The sequence below is a fragment of the Bufo bufo genome, chromosome 1 (assembly GCF_905171765.1).
Source record: "Bufo bufo chromosome 1, aBufBuf1.1, whole genome shotgun sequence".
Classification (NCBI taxonomy): domain Eukaryota; kingdom Metazoa; phylum Chordata; class Amphibia; order Anura; family Bufonidae; genus Bufo; species Bufo bufo.
The window spans coordinates 30,746,707-30,774,380 of NC_053389.1; the positions used below are offsets into that span (position 1 = coordinate 30,746,707).

The 27,674-nt window shown below is 50.3% G+C and overlaps 1 protein-coding gene across 1 annotated transcript in view; it reads right to left on the reverse strand.

Annotated features, from left to right (window-relative positions):
• Window positions 1-21,303, reverse strand: part of LOC120992648 (beta-1,4-galactosyltransferase 3-like) — a 68,799-nt gene extending 47,496 nt beyond the window's left edge. The window contains exon 1 of the mRNA XM_040421680.1: window positions 21,128-21,303. The gene's annotated coding sequence lies outside the window, so the exon portion shown is untranslated. The remainder of the gene's footprint in view (window positions 1-21,127) is intronic.
• Window positions 21,304-27,674: the final 6,371 nt, after the last annotated feature.

A 27,674-nucleotide genomic window follows, 5' to 3' on the forward strand; every position in this document is an offset into this window, starting at 1 on the left:
CGGGTGTTGCATATGGCTCCCCGGCACATGGAGCTCCAGGTTATTTGAATATGAGGGAATGTGGAGGATGTAATGTCAGGTGCGGCATGCATGCCACCAGCTAGAGACCGCAGTATAACATCTGTGTCCCTTCCATGTGCAGTCAGCTACTAAGGCTCTTTGGGCTTCCATGACCAAAAAGGTCCTTTTGCACAGGCCAATGTTTCAGGCAATTATCGGAACAAACCAAACATTCCCGATAATTTCCCGATTGTAAGAGGATATGAGAGCTGCACCTTCGATGTATGGGGATGGACGATCGCTGCAGGGATGCTCAACCTGCTGCCCCTCCAGCTGTTGCAAAACTACAATTCCCAGCATGCCCTAATAGCTGTAGGCTGCCCAAGCATGCAGGGAGTTGTAGTTTTTCAACAGCTGGAAGGCCACAGGTTGGGCATCACCTATAAAGACTGGCCACCAACACTCCCAAAAGGGAGAGAACGGCAATTAAAAATGAGCAAAACGGGTCTTGCGTCTATTTTGAGGCTAAAAAAAAAAAAATGGGTATTGCCCAATTATGGTGCGGTTATCGTGACGGAGGTAACCTTGCCGTTTAGCACCAGACAAGATCTTAGGCTATGGCCACGCGTTCAGGTTTTTTGATGTTGCTAGTCCAAACCAGGTGCGGACCCAAAAAGCCAATCGACCCGTGTGAGCTCCATGTGGATCCGTTACAGAACGTGCTGTGGATTCTCCGGGGGCGTTCCCTCCAAAGGATGAAAACTCGTAACATAAAAACGTACATGCTGCAAATCTGCAGTCTGCCCTGCGAGCCGCTTTCCGGGCACATCTTTCGCCGCAAGGGGGGGGGGGGGGGAGTGGATGAAATTCACTGCAAATTTTATCCCTGCCCCGTGTGAGCATATACCATTCGTCCTTCGCGCGTAAGATCACAATATTATGTGCCTGGTGAAAAAGAAGACGCTTCGCAGAATGCAAGCTAGCAGAAAAAGTTCAGTGCGGACCCTGAACAAGTAGGGAGAGTTCAGCTCCGAAGCCTGCAGAATTGTGAACGCAGCCGACCACATGTTGAGTGAATCAGTGCACAGGATGGTGCAACTCGCTGGCGCTGCAGCAATTTGGGTAAAATGTTTGTGATGGAGCAACGGCAAAAGCAATTATCACCGATGGGGCTGGCTAAAGAGTTTTAGGCTCCATGGACAGAAAGAAAAAAAAAAAAAAAAAAAAAAAAAACACGGACGAAACGGACATGGAAATGTGAATTAGGCCATACCTGTCCTTTAAATGGTTAATGAACAGATGTGTCTGGGACATTTATGAGATTTACTGAAAATGAGGCTTTGCCAGAAAGGATCGGGGGGGGGGGGGGGGGGGACGACGACGAATGATATCAGCTCCGCGGCCTCATTGTCCCTCCTCCAGCATCTGCCGGAAATCCTTTTATCAGCGATGGGCTGTAATATGCGCTGACCTGGATAGCCGGTGCTGGCCCTAATGAGGGGGGGGGGGCATTTTTAATGCATGAGCTGCGGTCACTCTCTCCACTCAAGGGTTACAGCTCGCGGGAGGTATGAGGACGCCGCTTCCTCATTAGCTCCGGGTCTCCTGGCGATATATGAATATTAATGGGGGGGGGGGGGGGGGGGGGGAGCGCATTTTAAGAGCTGGAGGAATGCATCTAAGAGCTGGATAAATAGACGCTGGCCCTTCCAGTAATGCTGAGCTCCTGACCAGTAGAGGTTGGGGGAAGGGTCCGACGAAAGCTCAAACTACTGGGACCCCGGCGGATCGCCAGAGCGAGGGTCCAAGGCTGGCGCACGTCCACTTCTTCTCCACCGTCCAATAGAGCCGAGTGCGCTCCATCTGAGCAGTTAGAGGTAGAGGGCCGCCCTTCAACCGGAGCCCCCCCACGGCGGAATTCCGGAGCTCGGATGGGTTGTTATGGCAACCAGGGGTCTTGTGAAAGCTCCCAGGCCGTCCCAGCGAGCTGCCTGGAAAGGGCTAGTGAAAATCCCATAGACTGCAAGTATTCCATTACAGTCTATGGGACAAAAGACCAGAAGATCACATGGACAAGTTGCCTAAGGGGACTTTCACACTTGCGGCAGAGTGATCCGGCAATCTGCATGCAAACGGACAGCATTTGTAGACGGATCCGTCTTACAAATGCATGGAAAGAACGGATCCATCTCTCCGTATGTCATCCGGAGAAACGGATCCGTTATATTTTTTTTTTTCACATTTTTACCCACGGATCCGGCACTAATACATTTCAACGCAAATTAATGCCGGCAACTGATCCGGAACTGATCAGTTTTATCCCCATGCATTCTGAATGGAGAGCAATCCGTTCAGGATGTCTTCAGTTCAGTCACTGATCCGGAATTTTGGACGGAGATAATACCGCAGCATGCTGCCGTATTTCCTCCGTCCAAAACGCCGTTCAGTGACTGAACTGAAGACATCCTGAACGGATTGCTCTCCATTCAGAATGCATGGGGATAAAACTGATCAGTTCCGGTATTGAGCCCCTAGGACGGAACTCAAAACGCTAGTGTAAGAGTACCCTAAGGGGACTTTATATATATATATATATATATATATATACACACACACACATATATATACACATATATATAACAAAAAGGGTACAAATATAGAAATTGTCTCATGGGCCCCGGTGCAAGAGGTCAGCTTGGGCCCCTCTTTCCTCGGAGCTTTGTGGCCGGGGGCAGGAAGCACATTGCCTTCCTGCTGCCCGAGGCAAAAATAGAAACACCCCCCCCCCCCCCCCCCTCCCATGCCAAACTTTTTACTTAACCCCTTCCCTCCAGCCAGAGGTGTAACTTGACCAGCATGCACTTTCTACAGTGGCGGTGTCTTCGGGCCCCCTCAGGGTCCTGGGCCCGGTGGTGACTTCTACCTCTGAACCCCTTTAGCCACTTCCCTGATCGCGAGTCCCTTAGTAGACGCGCCCCTGTGTAGACAACTCTCCGCTCTCAGGAGGAATCAACCTGTACAAGGTCCAGACTCCAGATGTAGACAGGAATGTTGCCATTCACCGACAGCGAGCGGTGATCTTGAAAATGCAACACTTTGGTCCACGTTTATTGACCAGTAGGTGCAAGCTGTGCCTGAAGAGGCTGCAAATGCTTACCGCGCAGAACATTAGCGACTCTCCTCCAGATCTGAAAAGCGCAGTTGCTCCTTATCCTCCGGTTACACCCCCCATCAGGGATGCTCAACCTGCGGCCCTCCAGCTGTTGCAAAACTACAACTCCCAGCATGCCCTAATAGCTGTAGGCTGTGCATCCTTGCTCTACACCAACGTCCAACCAACCTGCCGATTTTAAAAAGGATGTCCAACCATCTGATGTGTATGGGGGGGGGGGCGGCCCCCGATTCTCCTGGGATGGCAGAAGGATCGTGCCGCTGGATTCCAACATGCCTGACCCTCATCTCCTTCCCTAATAGAAGCACATACATGCTCAGGCTCATGGGAGTCGAGTGTTTCACCTGCATTAAAAACGTACAACCAGCTTACGGTTGTGAGCAACGGGGATTTATCCGTTTTGCTCTCCGCAAACTTACAGATCCTCAAAATACGGACGCGGTATGTGTTGCATGCTGCATTTTGAGGACAAGTGTAGGAAAAAAGTTCCATCCACTCGCAGAACGGACATATGAATGCGTGCGAACACGACAGTTCCGCAAATAAAATGCGGGCTTCGCACAGATCGCATCTGTGCGTTTCGGATCCGCGATTTGCGGGCCGCAAAAAAGGTACAGTTGTGTGCATGGCGATTAAAGGGGTTGTCTTCTTCCGAAAATGGTGCTGCCCACTGACGGCAGTTTGTGTGTGCGTTACTGCGGCTCTGTCCCAATGACTCCAGCGGAGCTGGGCTGCAATACCAGACATGGACAGGTGTGGCGCTGTTTTTAGGAAGAAAGCAGCCATGTGGTTCTAATCCCGGACAACCCCTTTAATTCAGTCCAATCAGATGATCGGGGGAGGGGGCCTTGGTTACCCCTCTATCCCCCGTAAGGACAGGTCACTATATAGAAGTCCATAACACATGCCTATGCCACATCCCATCACTTCGCGCCTGAATGCTGATAACAGGGAGGCATACGCTGAAACAGTTAACCCCCGTAAGTTTAGGAACTATACTAATATCCCCAATTTTCATATTTTAAAAACCCACCTAAAAGCAGCTATAGATCAGCCCCAATAGATGGTATGGCAGGTTTAATGGGGTTGATCCTGCTGACAGGTGCTCCCGGACTGAACGCTGCTCCTGTGATGATTTATAATGCTGAGCGTTCCTGCCCGACCTCGGCTGTACTGAACTGGACTGATGGAACGCAGTCAGTACAACTCAGCACAGCCGGGGGTTGGGCAGGAACGCTCAATATTTAAAAGGCACATTCACATGATCGTAGTGTTTTTGCGGAGCCACAAAACACAGATAGCCACTGTGTGCGTTCCGCAATTTTCTGACCGCACATAGCCGCAACCGTAACAGAAAATGCCTATTCTGATGGGGGGGGGGGGCAAGGATGGGACATGCTCTACCCTTTCCGTGGAACCATGTGCTGTCCCATTGAAATGAAGGGGTGCGCGTGCATTCCACAAAGCGGACTGTTCCTATGGCCTTCTGAATGGGCCCCAATGCCGCGAGTTTGTTTGTTACACAGGAGGAGCGTTCAGTCTGGGAAATAAGGCTCGCACACGGAGCGCGTACACTCCGGTGAAATCGGCCTTCGGGTGCATACACACGACCGCAGTGTTTTTCGGATCCACAAAACACGGATACCGGCCCGTGTGTGTTCTGCAATTTGCGGACCGCACATGGCCGCAACCATAAAAGAAAATGCCTATTTTTGTCCGCGATTGCGGACGAGAACAGCACATGTTCTATATTATTTTTGCGGGGCCGCGGAACAGAACTACGGATGCGCACAACACGCGGTGTGCTGACCGCATCTTTTGCGGCCCCATCGAAATGAGGATGGGTCATCAGTATTAAAATCTTGTTTTAACCTGGAATGGGTCTGCGTGGAAACTGATGGCAGAGACCGCAGCCCTAAGGGCCCAGTCACATGTTGTCGAGGCTTTTCACGCGTTTTCTGCTCCAAAAATCGAATCTAAAAAGCCTCCTATTCATTTCTAGGGGCCATGGCTGCGTGAAAAACGCTGAATATAGAACATTCTGCGATTTTCACGTGATGCAGAACTGATGCGTGAAAAACAACGCTCATCTACACAGACAAAAAAAAAAAAAAAACGCAAAAAAGCGGAAGCATTGCGGATTTGAAATCCTCAGCATGTCAATTTATACAGCGGATTTTTCCTTCTCGATGGAGAGGGTCGGATCTGCTGGCTTCTCAGCAACAAAAAACACGTGTAATACGTGAGCGTCGGCCGCGTTTTTCCTGTGCGCTCTGCTGTGTAAGTGCAGCTTTTCTGCTGGATCTTCAGTCACTTGTGGCTGTCCCCTAAGGCCGGGTTCACAAGTACTGTTTCTGTGACACGGTTTTTTAAAAACAAAAATGAGAGAGGATTAGAAAAAGCGGGAAGTCCGTCCGCCCTTAATAGCTTCCCGCTCTGAGCCACACCCGACTCTGGCTTTAAAGACCAGCACGTACGTGCGGCAGCGCTCTAAAGGATCCAAGTGCGGATTAACGACATCTGATAATGACTGCTAATTAGTAATAATTGCTTCATTCCAGATGACACATCCTCACAGTTATCACAACTAACGCGCTTCTATCAGCTTCACTTCTCTTCCACCGCACACGTGGCAGGGCTCCGAGGACAGCGACGGGATCCCTGCTGCTGGTTTACTACGCTGCACATAGGCCTTAATAGGAGGAAACCGTGTGCCGCCATCATGTGCATAGCATCAGATTTCATATCCGCACACAGTAGCCGCTACTGACTCCAGTCCAGAATCCACAGAAAAATGTGTACATACATTACTTATCCTGTACTGATCCTGAGTAATATCCTGTATTATACTCCAGAGCTGCACTCACTATTCTGCTGGTGCAGTCACTGTGTACATACATTACTTATCCTGTACTGATCCTGAGTAATATCCTGTATTATACTCCAGAGCTGCACTCACTATTCTGCTGGTGCAGTCACTGTGTACATACATTACATTACTTATCCTGTACTGATCCTGAGTTAAATCCTGTATTATACTCCAGAGCTGCACTCACTATTCTGCTGGTGCAGTCACTGTGTACATACATTACTTATCCTGTACTGATCTTGAGTTACATCCTGTATTATACTCCAGAGCTGCACTCACTATTCTGCTGGTGGAATCACTGTGTACATACATTACATTACTTATCCTGTACTGATCCTGAGTTACATCCTGTATTATACTCCAGAGCTGCACTCACTATTCTGCTGGTGCAGTCACTGTCTACATACATTACATTACTTATCCTGTACTGATCCTGAGTTATATCCTGTATTATACTCCAGAGCTGCACTCACTATTCTGCTGGTGCAGTCACTGTGTACATACATTACTTATCCTGTACTGATCCTGAGTTACATCCTGTATTAAACTCCAGAGCTGCACTCACTATTCTGCTGGTGCAGTCACTGTGTACATACATTACATTACTTATCCTGTACTGATCCTGAGTTACATCCTGTATTATACTCCAGAGCTGCACTCACTATTCTGCTGGTGCAGTCACTGTCTACATACATTACATTACTTATCCTGTACTGATCCTGAGTTACATCCTGTATTATACTTCAGAGCTGCACTCACTATTCTGCTGGTGCAGTCACTGTGTACATTACATTACTTATCCTGTACTGATCCTGAGTTACATCCTGTATTATACTCCAGAGCTGCACTCACTATTCTGCTAAACTGATCTGCGAGTGTTATTTTTCTGACTCTAGGGGGTCAGAGAATATTACCATTCACCGATAGCAACAGTGAGGGAAAAATGAAGGGAGTGACTAATCATGGGGGGGGTCGCACGATGCTTGGTGGTAAAGCTGGTGGGTTCTCAGCGGTTTCTGACCAGGTTAACCCTAAGGGCAGGTTCACATGGAGATTTTTGGAGGAGGTCTGGTGGCAAATTTCTGTGCAGGCTTTTCAGCCAAAGCAAGAAGTGGATCCAACAGGAAGGAGAAGTAACGTCCTCCCTTTATATTTCCACTTCCCTTTATATTTCCACTTCCCTTTATATTTCCACTTCCCTTTATATTTCCACTTCCCGCTTTGGTTGAAAAACCTGAAGGGGAATTTGCCGGAGAACCTGCTCCAAAAAGCTCAGTGTGAACCTCACCTTCGTCTTGAGATGTTGCTCCACTTTCCCCACCACGCCTGCACAGCCTGCGCTGGAGAAAGTTTTCAATAAGTTTTTGCACAGATAAGCAGGAAAAGCCATGAAGCCCTCGGTGCGACTTTTTGAAGCCAGAATTCTGGAGTGCAGGTCTTCATAAACTTTTCCCGAATTCTATGGCGCTAGGTTCACATCTGTGGTACGGTATTCTGGTAGTGTGTTCCAGCGCGAAGAGCAGAACTCCGGAATTACTGTATCCGGCGACACCGCCGAGGCCCCGCCCGCTACAACGGGATTTATCTGCTTTCCGGCATAAACACCGTCTTTCTGCAGGAAACCGGACCGACCCCCCCGACTATACCGCATACGGGAACTCCAGTAGTCTGCTCCTCTAGACTAGCGGGATACCGTACCGCAGATGTCACTTTCTAGCCTTAGAAAGTTGTACGCCTGCCCCCTCCCCAGCCACTATATCAGAGAGGCGCCATCAGCAAAGCGTGTGCCCCAGACTTCAATCGTCTGCCCTCGGGCGGCACTAATGCGGACCTGGTGCACCAATAGAGAGAACGTCAGGACCTCAGAACGTGTGGAGGTAACTGGGGATCTCGTTGGGCAGGACTCGGGGGACACCTGGCAGCCGCTGGTGATGGAGAACGTAGATCCTCTCACTGCCGAGCTCAGGGAATCGCAGGTGGAGACGGAATACAGCTGGCAAGGCAACGCCGCTATTCCACAGGGGCAAGGTCGTGTCCCTTTAATTCAACCGTTTCATGGTCCCGTCCAGCAGGTGGGTGACAACCACAAAAGCAGCCATCACTGAGCTTCCAGTGGTTGTCACCCGGCTTTCTACAGCCCCTGCGTGGTATAGAAATCTGCACCGACGGGTCACACACACAACAGAAGCGACACGGGGCGGCGGTGGCGCCTCCTCACTAGTAGTGCACACGCACCCGGCAGACTGCGGCGACTTCTTTCTGAAGAACCCCCCTCACATGTCCGGAACGGAATGCTCGTGAAACAGGAGGAGCAGGATGAGCACAGCTATAGCACCTAGTGCACTATAAATCCTGAGCTTGTGCTGATCCATCCACTGTAGGGGGGTCCTCAGGGTATAACTAGCACACGGACAGAAAGCAGCCAGGGAGGTGCACTACATGTCCCAGCCTATCACACACCCTGCTCGGGGCGCCCCCTTCGTGCCACACAGTACAGCGCACGTTGCTTCTGTATAAACAGCGTCTCTCTGTTGTCACTAAACAGGCGACGGTGAGTCACGGCGAGAGGCGGCTAAGATTAAGACCGACGACCAGCAGCTTCCAGACGTCTCGAGGTGCAGCTCGCCTTTTCTAACCTGCTGCAGGCGCGACCCCTCCCATCTTGGCTCCATGCATTTTCTAATTGTGTTGTAACGAAAATCGGTTCGTCGTGTACTAAGCTTCTGCTCGTGCACAGGCGATCTAAACAATCAGCGCTGCAGGGTAAAGCATGGGGGATGCAGGCTGCCGCAGCTTCGATGGCACAGGAGGTGGATTTCAGACTCAATTCAACACCCACCACATAACCAAACAGTCCGCTAAAAAAAAAAAAAAAAAAAAAAAAAAAAAAAAAGACAAATTGAAACAATGAACACTGGAGAAGTTGCAAAAGAATGAAAACGGCTGCTGACGCCCGCCCGCCCGCGCCCCCCCACCCCTCCTATCTGCGCCGATCACAGACCGCAGAATAGATTCTTCTTCCCAAGGCAAATATTTACCAGAGGCTCGCCCCGGAACAAGGATATACTATAAGGTGAGAAATGTAACTAAAACAAAGACTAAATGCAGAACACAAAGCGATCTGCGTCAGCCTATAGTCGCCATGTGATTGGCTGATAGGGCTCCCGGGGGCCCCGGCTGTGCCAGCTCCATAGAAACTTCTTTCATCTCGGATGCCGCTTGAGGATTAGCTGATCTGCAAGCACAAGCGGGGGTCAGGAGGGGTACGAAAATCGACGGCCGCGGTCAGGCCGGCAAGGTGAGCGGAGGCTCGGAGCTGCTGATCGGCTATCTGAGAAGACGGCGGTGCTCATCGGTCACATGACCTCGGCGCAGCGCGATCCCGAGCACTTGGTGAGCAGGTCGTGGCCGGTGCCTTCTCAAACAGCTTGATCGGCGGGGGTCCTGGGTGTGGGACCCCCACCAAATCCACAGGATAGGTCATCGGCATATAAGTAATCAGAAAGCCCACCTCCGGCAAACAAGCAGTGCATGCTGGGTAAAGTGCAGAACAAACGGAGCGAGGCGACGCGGCGGCACGAGATCCAGGCGCGATCGATGGCCCATTCTTATCTACATCAGGAGCAGCCGTGTCTACAAGTTCATCAGCGACATAAGAGACGCCGGCAGCCGTCCCCGAGGAGCCGCCAGCAGCCACGGATCCATGCCGAAATCAATGAGCGCCGCTGGGTTAGGAGGAGCAGATTCTCGGACGAGATGTAGCCGGACCGCAGGTTTCTAGGACCCTGGGGGGGACTGGTGTAAACGCAGACAGGCTATTGTAGCCCAGTGATGACGTACTGGGAGGACACAGTATACTGGACTGCACTTTACTGGTGGGGGGGTCTGGAGGCAGGGCAGTGGTGTTATTTACATGGGACTGTATGGTGGAGGGGCTGAGGCAGTGGTGTTATTTACATGGGACTGTATGGGCTGACAGGAGGGGAGAGATGTTATTTACATGGGACTGTATGGGTTGACAGGAGGGGAGATATGTTATTTACATGGGACTGTATGGTGGAGGGGCTGAGGCAGTGATGTTATTTACATGGGACTGTATGGGCTGACAGGAGGGGAGAGATGTTATTGACATGGGACTGTATGGGTTGACAGGAGGGGAGAGATGTTATTTACATGGGACTGTATGGTGGAGAGGCTGAGGCAGTGGTGTTATTGACATGGGACTGTATGGGTTGACAGGAGGGGGAGTGATGTTATTGACATGGGACTGTATGGGTTGACAGGGGGGACATCTGGACTACTACTGGTTCACCTGCATTAACACCGCGCGCCCCTGCAGCGTCCCCGCCATACAAACAGACCTGGGCTCGCACCGCGCTGAATCACAACAGCACAAAATCACAGGAGACAACAGGATGGACCAAGAGACTGAAACTCGCACCATTCTTTTCCCACCACAGCGTGACTCAAAACGCGTCATGTCACAAGTTTCAAGAAGGTTTCACATGACCACGTACAAACACCCTCTGGTTTTTTCTCATCTTGCCGACACGTGTACAAATGAAAAAAAAAAAAAAAAAAAGGAAAACGGAAAACAGTCAAAGGAAGAAAGAAGAAAAAAAAAAAAAAAAAACAGCTACAATGGGAAGTAGTCATCTGGAGGAAGACTCGTTCCGTCCGACTCCTGCTCCGCTCACCCCGAGGGCGGCCTCAGATTTATATAACTCTGATAACTTCCAGAACGTGGTGACATAACCGCAGCCGCCAGCACAGCGGGGGTTACGTAACGCCCCGGCGCAGACGCGGGGTAACGACATGGCTAAAGTTTTGTGGCAACAGCCTAAAAACACGTCGAGGGTCGAAACATGAGGTCAGGTGCGGAAAGAGGAAGACAGTGGGCGTTCCCCTCGCGTGCTCCCTGGCTACATGGAGGCGTTTTATGCCTCACACCTCAATGACGCAGACTACTGACTATTGATTGATTCAGTGACTCTGAAGTTAAAGGGGTTATCCACGAGTAAGAGAGTGGTCGGCCCGTGGTGGTCACATGACGCAGGGGGAGCAGGTCTGCGATTGGCTGCAGCTGATCTCAGCGCGGCAAGGAGAATAAGAGCCTTGTATTACATGGGCGCTCATCCGTCCGTACATTGCCCGACTGCCTGCAGATGACCCCCCCAAAGTGGAAAATCCCTTTAAGTGGAAGCAGGGGAAGTAATGCATGCATACACGCCGTATACCGGCTCCTGAGAACTCCCACCCACAGTACATCTGTGCCGGGAGAACAGGCAGAAAGTGCCAAGAGATAAGACAGGAGCGGACAGTACGTGGGATCAGCGAGAACGCCAGCAGGAACGCTGCGGATCACAGAACGGGGGCGTGCCCGGCGCTGCACCCAAATATAGGAATGCCCCAACTATGGCTGCATCAGTGGATCATTTTCCAAATTATAGCTTACATTAAAGAGCAAGTGTCAGCAGGGTCAACCCTATTAAATAAGGCATATCACAATCTAAAATGATGAATGCCTCGTGGAAATCAGTTGTGGCATTCCCGAGAGAGAAAAAAACAAAAAACTGGTGGCAACACTGGAAAGTGGAGAAGTCGGGGTTATCATGAAAAATACACATTTTTTCACAACACAGGCAACATTTTAGAAGGCAGTGTGTTTGGTATAACAGGGTTGATTCTGCTGACAAGTGCTCTTAGCGCATAAAGTCATATGTTAATATTCACTATTCTGCTGGTGCAGTCACTGTGTACATACATTACTTATCCTGTACTGATCCTGAGTTATATCCTGTATTATACTCCAGAGCTGCACTCACTATTCTGCTGGTGCAGTCACTGTGTACATACATTACATTACTTATCCTGTACTGATCCTGAGTTACATCCTGTAATATACTCCAGAGCTGCACTCACTATTCTGCTGGTGCAGTCACTGTGTACATACATTACTTATCCTGTACTGATCCTGAGTTACATCCTGTATTATACTCCAGAGCTGCACTCACTATTCTGCTGGTGCAGTCACTGTGTACATACATTACTTATCCTGTACTGATCCTGAGTTACATCCTGTATTATACTCCAGAGCTGCACTCACTATTCTGCTGGTGGAGTCACTGTGTACATTACATTACTTATCCTGAGTTACATCCTGTATTATACTCCAGAGCTGCACTCACTATTCTGCTGGTGCAGTCACTGTGTACATACATTACTTATCCTGTACTGATCCTGAGTTACATCCTGTATTATACTCCAGAGCTGCACTCACTATTCTGCTGGTGCAGTCACTGTGTACATACATTACTTATCCTGTACTGATCCTGAGTTACATCCTGTATTATACTCCAGAGCTGCACTCACTATTCTGCTGGTGGAGTCACTGTGTACATTACATTACTTATCCTGAGTTACATCCTGTATTATACTCCAGAGCTGCACTCACTATTCTGCTGGTGCAGTCACTGTGTACATACATTACTTATCCTGTACTGATCCTGAGTTGCATCCTATATTATACTCCAGAGCTGCACTCACTATTCTGCTGGTGGAGTCACTGTGTACATACATTACTTATCCTGTACTGATCCTGAGTTACATCTTGTATTATACTCCAGAGCTGCACTCACTATTCTGCTGGTGCAGTCACTGTGCACATACATTACATTACTTATCCTGTACTGATCCTGAGTTACATCCTGTATTATACTCCAGAGCTGCACTCACTATTCTGCTGGTGCAGTCACTGTCTACATACATTACATTACTTATCCTGTACTGATCCTGAGTTACAGGTTTGATCATTTTCTTTACCTCCCTGTATTAAAGGAGTTAAAATAAAATGTCAGAGGCCGTCCGATTACAAGCTTGGTGGCAGTTTCCAATTACAAGCAGCGCAGAATACAGAGTTCAGCTCTGGGGTACTATACTGGCTGAATTGTTATGGGGACATTGGAGAGGCAATCAATGATATCTCGACAGAGGCAAATGGTATGTACACACTTTCTGGCGCTTCCCCTTTAAGAGGATATCTGAGCTACAACTGGAGATAAGGGAGTCCCAAGACAAATAGGCCAAGTCTTCACCCGGCAGCGCGCACACCCTCTATGTGCCAGCAGTGCGCTCACACCTACCACCGCGTCTGACCGCTCACAACGGCATCACTTAAAGAGAAATTCCACAAAAATCGGATAAAACACTAAATTCTCGACCTCACAGGCGACACCGCGTCATGAGAAAGTCCACAAAAAAAATATAATAAAAAAAATATTAATTCTCTTATGCACTTTCTTAAATCTATTCAGGTGCGGTCATTTTCCACCAATATGGCGGCATTACTGCCCGCACTGGCACTCTCACCCGGGCCCCGATACAAGAGCACCGCAGGCAAATCGCTGTAACGACGGCCATATTAAGATGATGCGTCCGCCTGTGGGAAAGCTGGGTAACCACAACGCTGCCGTCATTCCAGTCGTCACCCAACTTTCCTGGCTCCTGAAAGGTATAGCCAGGTGGTGGAATGTATAACTACCGAAATCCTCCTCCGAAGATCAGCCGTTTCCTTGTAGCTACAAAAATGCATAAACCGCATTAGGGCTTCATAGCGGTTTGGGGACATAACTGCTGCAAACACAGGGGTCGAGTGGACAGTACTGGCAGCCCAATAGGATCGGACAGATGGCTTGTCTACAATCCCCATGTCACGGGGTGAGCCCCAAAAATGTTTTCATTTCAGGGACACTTGTGGGGGTCCGCCGTCTTGTATAGATAGACGGGGGTTTTTGTACAGCAAACCGCGTGGCGTACGGCGTAGTCTGCAGCACAATTCCAGGACTTTATCGTCCACAAATAAATGAGAGGAGGGAGAAAGTTTACTGCGCGCATTTTCCGTGATCGCAGACCGCGGATCACTGCCCCTACCTAGCTCCAGTAGCTGCGGGCAGGGAGCTCCTGCACTTTTTGGTAGCGCTAGCTTGGGCTGAAGGGCCACCGTAAAAAGGCGGCGCTCCAGCCCAAGGCCCCTTAGTGACCGCCGTAAAAAACATCTATGGGTGGTCACTAAGGGGTTAAAAAAAGGTGTAAACGTCGTATCTGCCCTTTATACCTCCTCTCCTGATTTTGGCTTCAAAAACTGAATAAAGCAGCCCTAGGCCTCTTGCATCCGCAAAAAAAAAAAAAAAAAAAAAAGGATCCGCAAAAAATACGGATGACGTCCGTGTGCATGCCGCTGCTTGAAGAACGGAACAGCCGGCCCCTGGTAGAACAGTACTAGCCTTGTCCGTTATGCGGACAATAATAGGACAGGTTCTATCTTTGAACGGAAAAACAGAAATATGGAAACGGAAGGAATACCTTCCGTTTGCTTCCGCATATGGAACGTAAAAAAAAATGGAAGGTAAACGAAAAAAAAAAAGAAAAAAAAAAAAAAAGTTTGTGTACAACATTGTGGCCGTAATGAGTGGCGGCAGCCTTAGGCCTCGTTCACATCGCCGTTTGCGGATCCGGCATAGAGCAGCCTGACGGATCCTCTACTTCACCGCCAGTTCACCATTGACTTCAATGGGGTCCGGCAATAATCCGGCCGATTTCCTGCAAAAATGACAGTCTCACTTCATGCAGAAGGGCCTGTGCGCCCCGTGTGATCGATGGGAGCATATGGCGACGTCATCACACTGGGAGCGCAGGTCCTTCTGCATCAGGAGCAAGTGGATGGATGGGGCATTATCAGTACTGGGTGTCACTAAGAAGGTTATGTGTTATACTGGGGGGCATTAATGGGGCATTATCAGTACTGGGTGTCACTAAGAAGGCTACGTGTTATACTGGGGGGCACTAATGAGGCATTATCAGTACTGGGTGTCACTAAGAAGGCTACGTGTTATACTGGGGGGCACTAATGAGGCATTATCAGTACTGGGTGTCACTAAGAAGGCTACGTGTTATACTGGGGGGCACTAATGGGGCATTCTTTATACGTGGGGCAGGGGGGCATTAGTCATACTGAGGGCACTGCAGGGGTTAGGATGTTTAAAAAATAATAATATATACCGGTATGAAATTCATCAGTTTTTTTTAGAAGCAATTGAAAACTGACAGTGCGCCCGTTTTTGATGGCGGTGTGAATGTAACCTTCGCCTTACTCACAGGCTACAGAACGATCCTCGTGGCCATGGGCTCCTCATGGAAAAACACGAGCGACAGGCGGGTTACCAATAATCCCTGAGGCTGAAATCAGATTTCCGAAATAGAACCATTAATGGTTAACCACACACACAGACTGCACCGGCAGGACACGGGGAAGTCAGGGGTCCGCAACTTTCTAATCGACTTTGTGTTCCAGCTCCGCACTGTTTTCAAGGTGTCTGCTTGCTGCCAGTGAATGTGCGAATCCTTACCACCTACGTTCAGAAACGGGAAACCCGCACAGAACGGCAGGTCTATTCACAGGGGGAGGTAGCGATACCGCGGAGGAGCCCCAGCGCCGTGACAACCGCGGGTTTTGCTGCAGTTTTACAGTGGTTACGGTTTTAGTAGAAATCTTCCAGAATTCCTTTCAGACTGTGATTGGCCGAGGGCGATTTGGGACGTCAGCAGAAAGTGGAGCAAAGCGCAGGTCCGGACACCACTGGAGAGGCCGGGGGAGCACAAGTGTGTTTGTTTTAACCCCTCAATGTCCATGGGATATTTTATTGTAAGACAATACACAGGATGTGACGGAGGGAGGATAGCGGAGACACAATACACAGGATGTGACGGAGGGAGGATAGCGGAGACACAATACACAGGATGTGACGGAGGGAGGATAGCGGAGACACAATACACAGGATGTGACGGAGGGAGGATAGCGGAGACACAATACACAGGATGTGACGGAGGGAGGATAGCGGAGACACAATACACAGGATGTGACGGAGGGAGGATAGCGGAGACACAATACACAGGATGTGACGGAGGGAGGATAGCGGAGACACAATACACAGTATGTGACGGAGGGAGGATAGCGGAGACACAATACACAGGATGTGACGGAGGGAGGATAGCGGAGACACAAATAAACAGGATGTGACGGAGGGAGGATAGCGGAGACACAATACACAGGATGTGACGGAGGGAGGATAGCGGAGACACAATACACAGGATGTGACGGAGGGAGGATAGCGGAGACAATACACAGGATGTGACGGAGGGAGGATAGCGGAGACACAATACACAGGATGTGACGGAGGGAGGATAGCGGAGACACAATACACAGGATGTGACAGAGGGAGGATAGCGGAGACACAATACACAGGATGTGACGGAGGGAGGATAGCGGAGACACAATACACAGGATGTGACGGAGGGAGGATAGCGGAGACACAATACACAGGATGTGACGGAGGGAGGATAGCGGAGACACAAATAAACAGGATGTGACGGAGGGAGGATAGCGGAGACACAATACACAGGATGTGACGGAGGGAGGATAGCGGAGACACAATACACAGGATGTGACGGAGGGAGGATAGCGGAGACACAATACACAGGATGTGACGGAGGGAGGATAGCGGAGACACAATACACAGGATGTGACGGAGGGAGGATAGCGGAGACACAATACACAGGATGTGACGGAGGGAGGATAGCGGAGACACAATACACAGGATGTGACGGAGGGAGGATAGCGGAGACACAAATAAACAGGATGTGACGGAGGGAGGATAGCGGAGACACAATACACAGGATGTGACGGAGGGAGGATAGCGGAGACACAATACACAGGATGTGACGGAGGGAGGATAGCGGAGACACAATACGCAGGATGTGACGGAGGGAGGATAGCGGAGACACAAATAAACAGGATGTGACGGAGGGAGGATAGCGGAGACACAATACACAGGATGTGACGGAGGGAGGATAGCGGAGACACAATACACAGGATGTGACGGAGGGAGGATAGCGGAGACACAATACGCAGGATGTGACGGAGGGAGGATAGCGGAGACACAATACGCAGGATGTGACGGAGGGAGGATAGCGGAGACACAATACACAGGATGTGACGGAGGGAGGATAGCGGAGACACAATACACAGGATGTGACGGAGGGAGGATAGCGGAGACACAATACACAGGATGTGACGGAGGGAGGATAGCGGAGACAATACACAGGATGTGACGGAGGGAGGATAGCGGAGACACAATACACAGGATGGAGGGAGGATAGCGGAGACACAATACACAGGATGTGACGGAGGGAGGATAGCGAAGACACAATACACAGGATGTGACGGAGGGAGGATAGCGGAGACACAATACACAGGATGTGACGGAGGGAGGATAGCGGAGACAATACACAGGATGTGACGGAGGGAGGATAGCGGAGACACAATACACAGGATGTGACGGAGGGAGGATAGCGGAGACACAATACACAGGATGTGACGGAGGGAGGATAGCGGAGACACAATACACAGGATGTGACAGAGGGAGGATAGCGGAGACACAAATACACAGGATGTGACGGAGGGAGGATAGCGGAGACACAATACACAGGATGTGACGGAGGGAGGATAGCGGAGACACAATACACAGGATGTGACGGAGGGAGGATAGCGGAGACACAATACACAGGATGTGACGGAGGGAGGATAGCGGAGACACAATACACAGGATGTGAATGAGGGAGGATAGCGGAGACACAATACACAGGATGTGACGGAGGGAGGATAGCGGAGACACAATACACAGGATGTGACGGAGGGAGGATAGCGGAGACACAATACACAGGATGTGACGGAGGGAGGCTAGCGGAGACACAATACACAGGATGTGACGGAGGGAGGCTAGCGGAGACACAATACACAGGATGTGACGGAGGGAGGCTAGCGGAGACACAATACACAGGATGTGACGGAGGGAGGCTAGCGGAGACACAATACACAGGATGTGACGGAGGGAGGATAGCGGAGACACAATACACAGGATGTGACGGAGGGAGGATAGCGGAGACACAATACACAGGATGTGACGGAGGGAGGATAGCGGAGACACAATACACAGGATGTGACGGAGGGAGGATAGCGGAGACACAATACACAGGATGTGACGGAGGGAGGATAGCGGAGACACAATACACAGGATGTGACGGAGGGAGGAGAGCGGAGACACAATACACAGGATGTGACGGAGGGAGGATAGCGGAGACAATACACAGGATGTGACAGAGGGAGGATAGCGGAGACACAATACACAGGATGTGACGGAGGGAGGATAGCGGAGACACAATACACAGGATGTGACGGAGGGAGGATAGCGGAGACACAATACACAGGATGTGACGGAGGGAGGATAGCGGAGACACAAATACACAGGATGTGACGGAGGGAGGATAGCGGAGACACAATACACAGGATGTGACGGAGGGAGGATAGCGGAGACACAATACACAGGATGTGACGGAGGGAGGATAGCGGAGACACAAATACACAGGATGTGACGGAGGGAGGATAGCGAAGACACAATACACAGGATGTGACGGAGGGAGGATAGCGGAGACACAATACACAGGATGTGACGGAGGGAGGATAGCGGAGACACAATACACAGGATGTGACGGAGGGAGGATAACGAAGACACAATACACATGATGTGACGGAGGGAGGATAGCGGAGACACAATACACAGGATGTGACGGAGGGAGGATAGCGGAGACAATACACAGGATGTGACGGAGGGAGGATAGCGGAGACACAATACACAGGATGGAGGGAGGATAGCGGAGACACAATACACAGGATGTGACGGAGGGAGGATAGCGGAGACACAATACACAGGATGTGACGGAGGGAGGATAGCGGAGACACAATACACAGGATGTGGCAGCACAGAAAACTATCCTCTCATTATACAGGTAGAGGTGACTATCAGGGGCTCTGGAAAGCTGGGTGGGTAGCCTAGGGGAAATTCTACTGGCGGCCATAACGGTTATCACACAGCTTTCTCCAAAGAAGGTGTAATTACACATCCTGACAGCAGAGGACACTTCGGGGGTTCAGGGGCCCCGGGAAGTGATCTGAGGGGCTCCAGAGCTCATTACTGGGACATAGCAGCAAAGTATACAGTGAGCAGGGCCGCTGCACAGAGGATCAGTCAACAGCAGTTATTGTTTCAGGGGGACAGTTCACGCACTTCAGGCATTTGGGGGGAGTACAATCTACACAGACGGCACTTTCGGGGGGGGGGGGGTGCACTTCACACATCAACATCAGGTTCAGTCTACAAAGGGTCTTGGGGGGGGGTATAAGCGGCAAACAACTACATGATGATGTTTGGGGGACAGTTTAGTGGCCAAAGGATCATCACACACACAAGGGGGGGGGGGGGGGTTCACCGCACACACAGAGGGGGTCCTCCATATCCAGTATAGACTGGGCTCTGTACACACAGGGGGGTCCCCCATATCCAGCATAGACTGGGCTCTGTACACACAGGGGGGTCCCCCATATCCAGCATAGACTGGGCTCTGTGCACACAGGGGGGGTCCCCCATATCCAGCATAGACTGGGCTCTGTGCACACAGGGGGGGTCCCCCATATCCAGCATAGACTGGGCTCTGTGCACACAGGGGGGGTCCCCCATATCCAGCATAGACTGGGCTCTGTGCACACAGGGGGGGTCCCCCATATCCAGCATAGACTGGGCTCTGTACACACAGGGGGGGTCCCCCATATCCAGCATAGACTGGGCTCTGTACACACAGGGGGGGTCCCCCATATCCAGCATAGACTGGGCTCTGTACACACAGGGGGGGGTCCCCCATATCCAGTATAGACTGGGCTCTGTACACACAGAGGGGGTCCTCCATATCCAGCATAGACTGGGCTCTGTACACACAGGGGGGGGTCCCCCATATCCAGTATAGACTGGGCCCTGTACACACAGGGGGTCCCCCATATCCAGCATAGACTGGGCCCTGTACACACAGGGGGTCCCCCATATCCAGCATAGACTGGGCTCTGTACACACAGGGGGGTCCCCCATATCCAGCATAGACTGGGCTCTGTACACACAGGGGGGTCCCCCATATCCAGCATAGACTGGGCTCTGTACACACAGGGGGGTCCCCCATATCCAGCATAGACTGGGCTCTGTACACACAGGGGGGTCCCCCATATCCAGCATAGACTGGGCTCTGTACACACAGGGGGGTCCCCCATATCCAGCATAGACTGGGCTCTGTACACACAGGGGGGTCCCCCATATCCAGCATAGACTGGGCCCTGTACACACAGGGGGGTCCCCCATATCCAGCATAGACTGGGCTCTGTACACACAGGGGGGTCCCCCATATCCAGCATAGACTGGGCTCTGTACACACAGGGGGGTCCCCCATATCCAGCATAGACTGGGCTCTGTACACACAGGGGGGTCCCCCATATCCAGCATAGACTGGGCTCTGTACACACAGGGGGGTCCCCCATATCCAGCATAGACTGGGCTCTCTACACACAGGGGGGTCCCCCATATCCAGCATAGACTGGGCTCTGTACACACAGGGGGGTCCCCCATATCCAGCATAGACTGGGCTCTGTACACACAGGGGGGTCCCCCATATCCAGCATAGACTGGGCTCTGTACACACAGGGGGGTCCCCCATATCCAGCATAGACTGGGCCCTGTACACACAGGGGGGTCCCCCATATCCAGCATAGACTGGGCTCTGTACACACAGGGGGGTCCCCCATATCCAGCATAGACTGGGCTCTGTACACACAGGGGGGTCCCCCATATCCAGCATAGACTGGGCTCTGTACACACAGGGGGGTCCCCCATATCCAGCATAGACTGGGCTCTGTACACACAGGGGGGTCCCCCATATCCAGCATAGACTGGGCTCTGTACACACAGGGGGTCCCCCATATCCAGCATAGACTGGGCTCTGTACACACAGGGGGTCCCCCATATCCAGCATAGACTGGGCTCTGTACACACAGGGGGTCCCCCATATCCAGCATAGACTGGGCTCTGTACACACACGGATATGACGGGACACGCTGCCCCTCCCTCCGCTGAGAACCGTTATGTAGATCCCGTTACCTCAGGCATCAGCCGCCAGCACCGACCTCCGGGAGCCCCGGGCTTCTGTCTCCCCCAAATCCCAGCCGCCGGGAAGGGGTGCTGCCCCCAGTCACGTGTCCCTGCTCGGGGTCGCCTATGGGAGGAGCGAAGGGGGATTCCTGGCACATGTGCTGCGCCCCCTATACCACGTGACTGATGCTGCTGTCTCCTACCGCCCCTCCCCTCTTCTTCTTCTCAACCATGTGATCAGGCGCCTCCCAATGAGGGCGGCATCCCCGGTTGCCATGGTAACACAGTGAGGGTCCCCGGACACACTGTGCTGAAGGCGGCCTCATTGGGAGGCCTTTTTTTTATTAACCCGTTCATTACTTAGGAGGGCTTATCCTAGCGGCCAGTGACCTGCTCTGGGGTGAAAGCCCTACCTGGCACAAAGCCGGGCACGAAAGGGTGTAGAGTAACGGGCATAGACGGAGGGCTGCTTGGCCCAAAAAGCCTTGGACTATCATCAAAGTGCGCAGACGACCATGTTTTATTGTGTTTTGCATTTTGATGGGCCAAATTCAGGGTGGGACTGGCCCTCCAGCGGATTCCCCAGGGGGCCCAGGCTCTGATACCATAGCGGGCCCCAAAGGGCCAGGAGAGAAAGAACATTGGGCTGCCTTTGGGGCCAATCACTTGCCCCTAGGGTCTATTTCTTTGAATCAGACTTTATTAATGATATGGGGGTTGGGCCCCGACCCCCGAGAGTCATTTCCTCTGGTGGGCCCCAGCCCAACGATTGTATATTGAGACGTTTTTGCCCATAGAGCAGGTTTAAGCACCTGGAGTTTAGGAAGGTATGTGCCCCCCTAATGGGTTATCCTGGAAATAATGATGACCTATCCTCTAAAAAGGTCATCAGTGTCTGACCGGAGGGGGTACGACACCCGGGACCCCCGCTGATCAGGCGCTCCTAGGCCATGTGACATCACCGCACATCGGTCACATGACCTAGGCGCAGCTCATCATTGAAGTGAATGGGGCTGAGCTGCAATACCAAGCACGGCCACTATACAATGTACGGCGCTGTGCTTGGGGAGCGTCCTGGAGCCTGCATCGCCTGCCAGAACCCCAGTGATTGCAGACTCGGGGACTTGAACCCCCACTGATGTGATAATGATGACCTATCCTGAGGATAAGTCATCTATCGCTGGATAACCCCTTTAATATTTCCTACTGACCTCCATCTGGAGCTCGCCGGCCCAAAAAAAATCACCACAAACTACAAAAACCCCTATGTGAAACACCAGCCTAAGGGCTCAGGCACACGAACGTATTTTCTTTCCGCTTTCACATTCGTATTTTGCGGATCCATACTGTAGAAATGCTATGCCCTGCCCATTTTGCTCATGTGTTTGGTGATTAATAAGTTACTGTTTCCGTTTCCAATCCGCAAAAAAAAGGATCGCATACGGAAACCATACGGATATGTTTTGTAAAAAATAACGGAACGGAAAAGGACTCAGATACGGAACAACGGATCTGTGAAAAACGGACTGCAAAACAACAACGGTCGTGTGCATGAGCCCTTCGGCCTTAGTCACACTTCAGTGTATGGTCAGTGATTTCCATCACTGATTGAGCCAAAAATCAAGTGGGGGGGGGGGGGGTCAGAAACAGAACAGGAGCAAATCTTTCCCTTATACCTTATCTCTCTGGAGGCTCCACTCCTGGTTTTGGCTCAAAATCACAGACTGTGTGAATAATGTTGGGTTTGCATAGCTGCCAACTGTCCCAAATTTGCCAGGACTGTCCCTGATTCTGGTTTGTACGAAGAGCCAAGTCCTGGAACCCTAACAATTCATGCTCCATGCCCGGTGTTCCTCAAACCTTCTGATAGCCAACCCAGAAGTCAAAGCCCAAGAAACTGGTCTCCTTGGAAAAAAGAGACCTAACCCTGGTACTGAACTGATTGTTTTCCACCCATTTGAGCCTCTAGAAGAGCCGAATCTGAAACTGATATCTTTCAAAGCTTGCTTCTTGGTAGCAGATACTTCGGCCAAGAGGGTCAGTCAACTTCAGGCACTTTCAAGAAGATCACTGGACCGTGTGGAGGGAAGACGGGACTCGCACTCACCATCTTTCTCGCAGTGCAGCACGACATCCCTCCAAATAAAGCACTGAAACATATTTGCTTCAGGATTCAGTCATTTTGGTCTTCAAGACCAGATAGTTTAGATGTTTGTCGCATACTAAACAGTTTTTCACCCTTTATGAGCTTCTAGAGCAGCCGGATCTGAAACTATTTCAAAGCTTGCTTCTTGGTAGAAGACACTTCGGCCAAGAGGGTCAGTCAACTTCAGGCACTATCACCGGACCGTGTGGACATTTCAGCTGTGCCAAGGATTATATCTAAGGTTCCTTTTGAAAACATCCATCAGGAAGTGATTCTACCAGTTTTTGTTCAAGGATAAAAAATTTCAAAGGCCGGACCCCGATAGTGTCTTTATTTGCAGAGAATGGAGAATTTCCGAAAAAGACAATAACCTGTTTATTGCATTTTCTGGAGCCAGGTGGGAAGCTCTCCTGGTCTTCAGCTGCAAGATGGATCTTGGAGGTGATCTCACTTTGCTATACCCTAGGGGGAAAGTTTCCACCTACTTTTTACAGCAGTTGGTGTAGAACCACTGTGTCAACCAAGCAGATTTTACTTTGGGATACTCCTAAGGGCATTATCCTGGCAGTCCCCTGGTATTCATACTTTTAACCCCTGTATAGGGATCTGGACTTCGCTGTAGCACAGCCACCAGGCCGTTAGTCTTTGGTTGACAGCTGACCCATGAGGGTCAAGAGACACTGGTGCAGGGCACTGAGGTGTCAGTCAAAACCATGGTTAGGGCAGGCAGGGTATGTTCAATCCGAGGGGGCGGCTCAGAGTCAGTATGAAGATCAGACAGGGGTCAGGAAAAGCAGCGAGAAAAGGGTCAAATCGGGAAAACAGGCAGAAGTTGTTACATGGGCAGATAAACATATATCTGGTCACTAGAGAACAAGGAACCTTTTGCTCAGGCACCCTCCCATAGGGGAAGTTGCCTAAAGTACCCTTAGGTGGCCAGCCTTTGACTGGCGTGAAGTAGGGTGCGTGCATTGTGCCCTACGGGCAGAGGAGGAAAGGCCTTTCGGCAGCCGGCAACAGCCTGCTAGGAGGGATAGAGCAACACCAATGGCTGGGCCCGCCGAGAAGAAGGGGATTGCGGGAGGCAGGTCTGTGTTACCAAGGCAGGTGAGCAGTGGCAGGCGTGGGCCAATGCTGTAACACTACTCGACTGGCGTGGTCTCTGCATCTTGGGCCGGTACAAGTCTACTCTCTAACAGCCTGGGCTTCTCCTACTACAGTCATGAGACATTATAAAATGGACGCTTACTTTGGTGCACACAAAGCCCTCAGACAAAGTGCACTCAATTCTGTGACTCCTTGCTTTATCCATCTATGTGCTGCTGGACATTAGGGAAGACGGGACTCGCACTCACAATCTTTCTCGAAGTGCAGCACAACATCCCTCCACATAAAGCACTGAAAGATATTTGGTGAAGCGCGATTGACTGGCTGTCTAACCGGTTCAGGATCCAGTCCTTCTGGTCTTCAGGACCAGATAGTTTAGCGGTTTATAGCATGCAGTACATTAATGACTATAACATATAACTTTTTTCTGCATTATTTCATGAACAATGCTGGTTTCTTTGCTTATGATTTTTATATAGATAATGTATGCTTTTTTTGTACAGTTTATAGGCCTATAGTTTGAAAAAAATGACAAAAATATGCTTTTATATATTTTTTTGTATCATAGTATTACATGTCCACTTTCAATTAATCAGATCTTGGCTAGCAGTGTGACAGTGACTAGCGGTGGACCTTTATTTTTTTTTGGGGGGGGAGTATTTTTTGTGTATTTTTTTATTTTTTGCCTTTAGTTCTTTTTTATTCTTAAAGATCAGTAAAGACCATTGAGGGACTTAATATTTATTTTTTTATGCTACAATTTTTGCTACACTGTACCTGGGGCTAGCAAATTTTTTTATTGATTTTTTTATATTTTTCTAAAACCCTTTTTTAATGTATTTTTTGTTTTTATTTCTAAATTTTTGGGTTGCCACTAGTAGACTTGAAAATTTCATGATTTTCCTATTACATGACGTAAAGTCATGATTTTATTAAAGACACGGAGGCGAGTATTGCTTTAACTTCCTTTACTGTTACCATAGCAGCAAAGAAATGAACATGTTAATCACAAAAGAAACACCATAGTAACCGACTCCTCCCCCTTATCCCAGTATATATGGACTTCCACATCCTGGGATCATCCTCTTTCTTTGAACAGCCACTATCACCGCTGGCTTTTCCGGAAACTGGATCTTCCTGAACCAAAACAACAGCCCTGAACCTTAGGACCAACTCGTCAACCGACCAGAACAGACGAACTTTAGAATCCTCGAAAACGCCAACTAGCGTGGTTAGACCAAAAACACTGAGGAGGAGAAACTTCAACCTGTGGACGAGAACACAAAATACTAGGTAGTACCACACAGACACTTTATGAAAGAAAAAGAAAATATACAAAGTACTCAAAATACCGAACATCAAATAATGCATAAATAACATTTAACTTGTAATAGATCCCTCTGAAAACCAAACAGGGTGGGCAAGGGAGGGCAATACTCGCCTCCGTGTCTTTAATAAAATCATGACTTTACGTCATGTAATAGGAAAATCATGAAATTTTATCACAAGACACGGAGGCTCCTATTGCAAGTTTAAAGCTGAGATATGACAGAGTTAAAAGCATGAGACTCCGGGCGAAAGTAAAACTCCCGGAAAGTGGAAACCCTAGACCAATCTGCTAAGCGCATAACATACTCCAGACGGGCTCCAGAGACCGACATAGAGGTAGCGGAAGCACTGCGGACGGAATGAGCCGTAAAGATATTGGTGTCAATACCGGCCTGACTCATAATCTCCTTAACCCAGCGAGACAGTGTCACACTGGCGACTGGAGCATAGGGTCTACGAAAAGAAATAAACAGATTGGGAAAATCAGAGACACGTAAAGAAGCCGTACGAGACTCGTACTCTTGAAGGCATGTCACCGGGCATAGTTGTGGGGACTGAGGGAAAGCGGGGTAAGAAACGGAACGAATGTTCGTCTTAGTAAACCTGGAAATGTTAAATAAAACTCCTTCAGGCGTAAAAGACCGCGCGTCGTGGTCTAAAGCCCGGACATCAGACACCCGCTTACATGAAATTAGACATAACAGCGTAACTAACTTAGCTGATAACTGGCGTAGAGATAATTGGTCATTGGAAGACCAAGCAACCAGAAAATTCAAAACCGAGAAACGAGGTCTGGGAGGACGAGATAAGCGAGAGCCCTTTAGCAGACGACACACCCAAGGATGTTGACCCGCAGGAGTACCCTCGAAACCCTCGTGTCGGGAAGATATGGCCGATCTGTAAAGATTAATAGTACGATAGGCCTTGCCTGAGTCATACAAAAAGGACAAGACTGACATTACAGTCGCCCGAAGGGGATCCAGGTCCCTTTCTCCGCACCAGCGAGCCCAAGAGTCCCAGGCGGAGCTATAAGCCCGTCTAGTTCCTGGAGCCCATGAGTTCTCCAATAAGAAAAGAGTCGTGTCCGAAACTCCAGACAGTGAGATGGGACACCCGAGATCCTGCAAGCGAGAAGACAAAGCACGCCTGCTCGAATGAGGGGATGTTGTTCTCCCAACGGATCCCGCAAGAGCCAGGGAAGATCTGGGAGGAGGATTGGACAATCCACCAATAAGTCCAGGAGTAGTGGAAACCAAGGTTGAGACCTCCACAGCGGGATGATCAGAATCAGATCCGCTGATTGGAGCTGAACTTGAAGGAGAACTCGGGGAATCAAAGCAAACGGTGGGAACGCATACATCAGTGTACCCCCCCACTGTTGCAAAAATGCATCTACCGCTTCCGCCAGCGGATCCGGTCGCCAGCTGAAGAACCTGGCAGTCTGGGCGTTCAAACGGTTCGCGAATAGGTCTATCAATGGAGGCCCTCAGTGAGATGATAAAGTTAGGAATACCCCCTCGTCTAACTTCCAGTCGCTGGAATCCGAAATATAACGTGAATTCCAGTCTGCTACCACATTGCGGAGACCCGGAAGGTGTTCCGCTATAACTACTATACCTTTGGTAAGGCAAAACTCCCAGAAATCTTGAGCTAGGTAAGTCAGGACCGATGAGCGAGTACCGCCCATCCCGTTTACGTATCGGACCGCGGAGACATTGTCCATCCGTAGTCTGATACAGGTCGTGACTGTGCCGTTGGCGAAACTGCGAATCGCCAAAGACCCTGCCAATAATTCCAGGCCATTTATATGGAGGCGGGACTCCTCTGGGGACCAAGGACCTCCGGTGGATATCCCATTGCAATGAGCCCCCCAGCCGTGTAAGCTGGCGTCGGATTCGATAATCAAATCCGGAAGAGGACCGAACAGGGCTTTGCCATTCCAGACTGATAGGTTCTGGATCCACCATTGAAGCT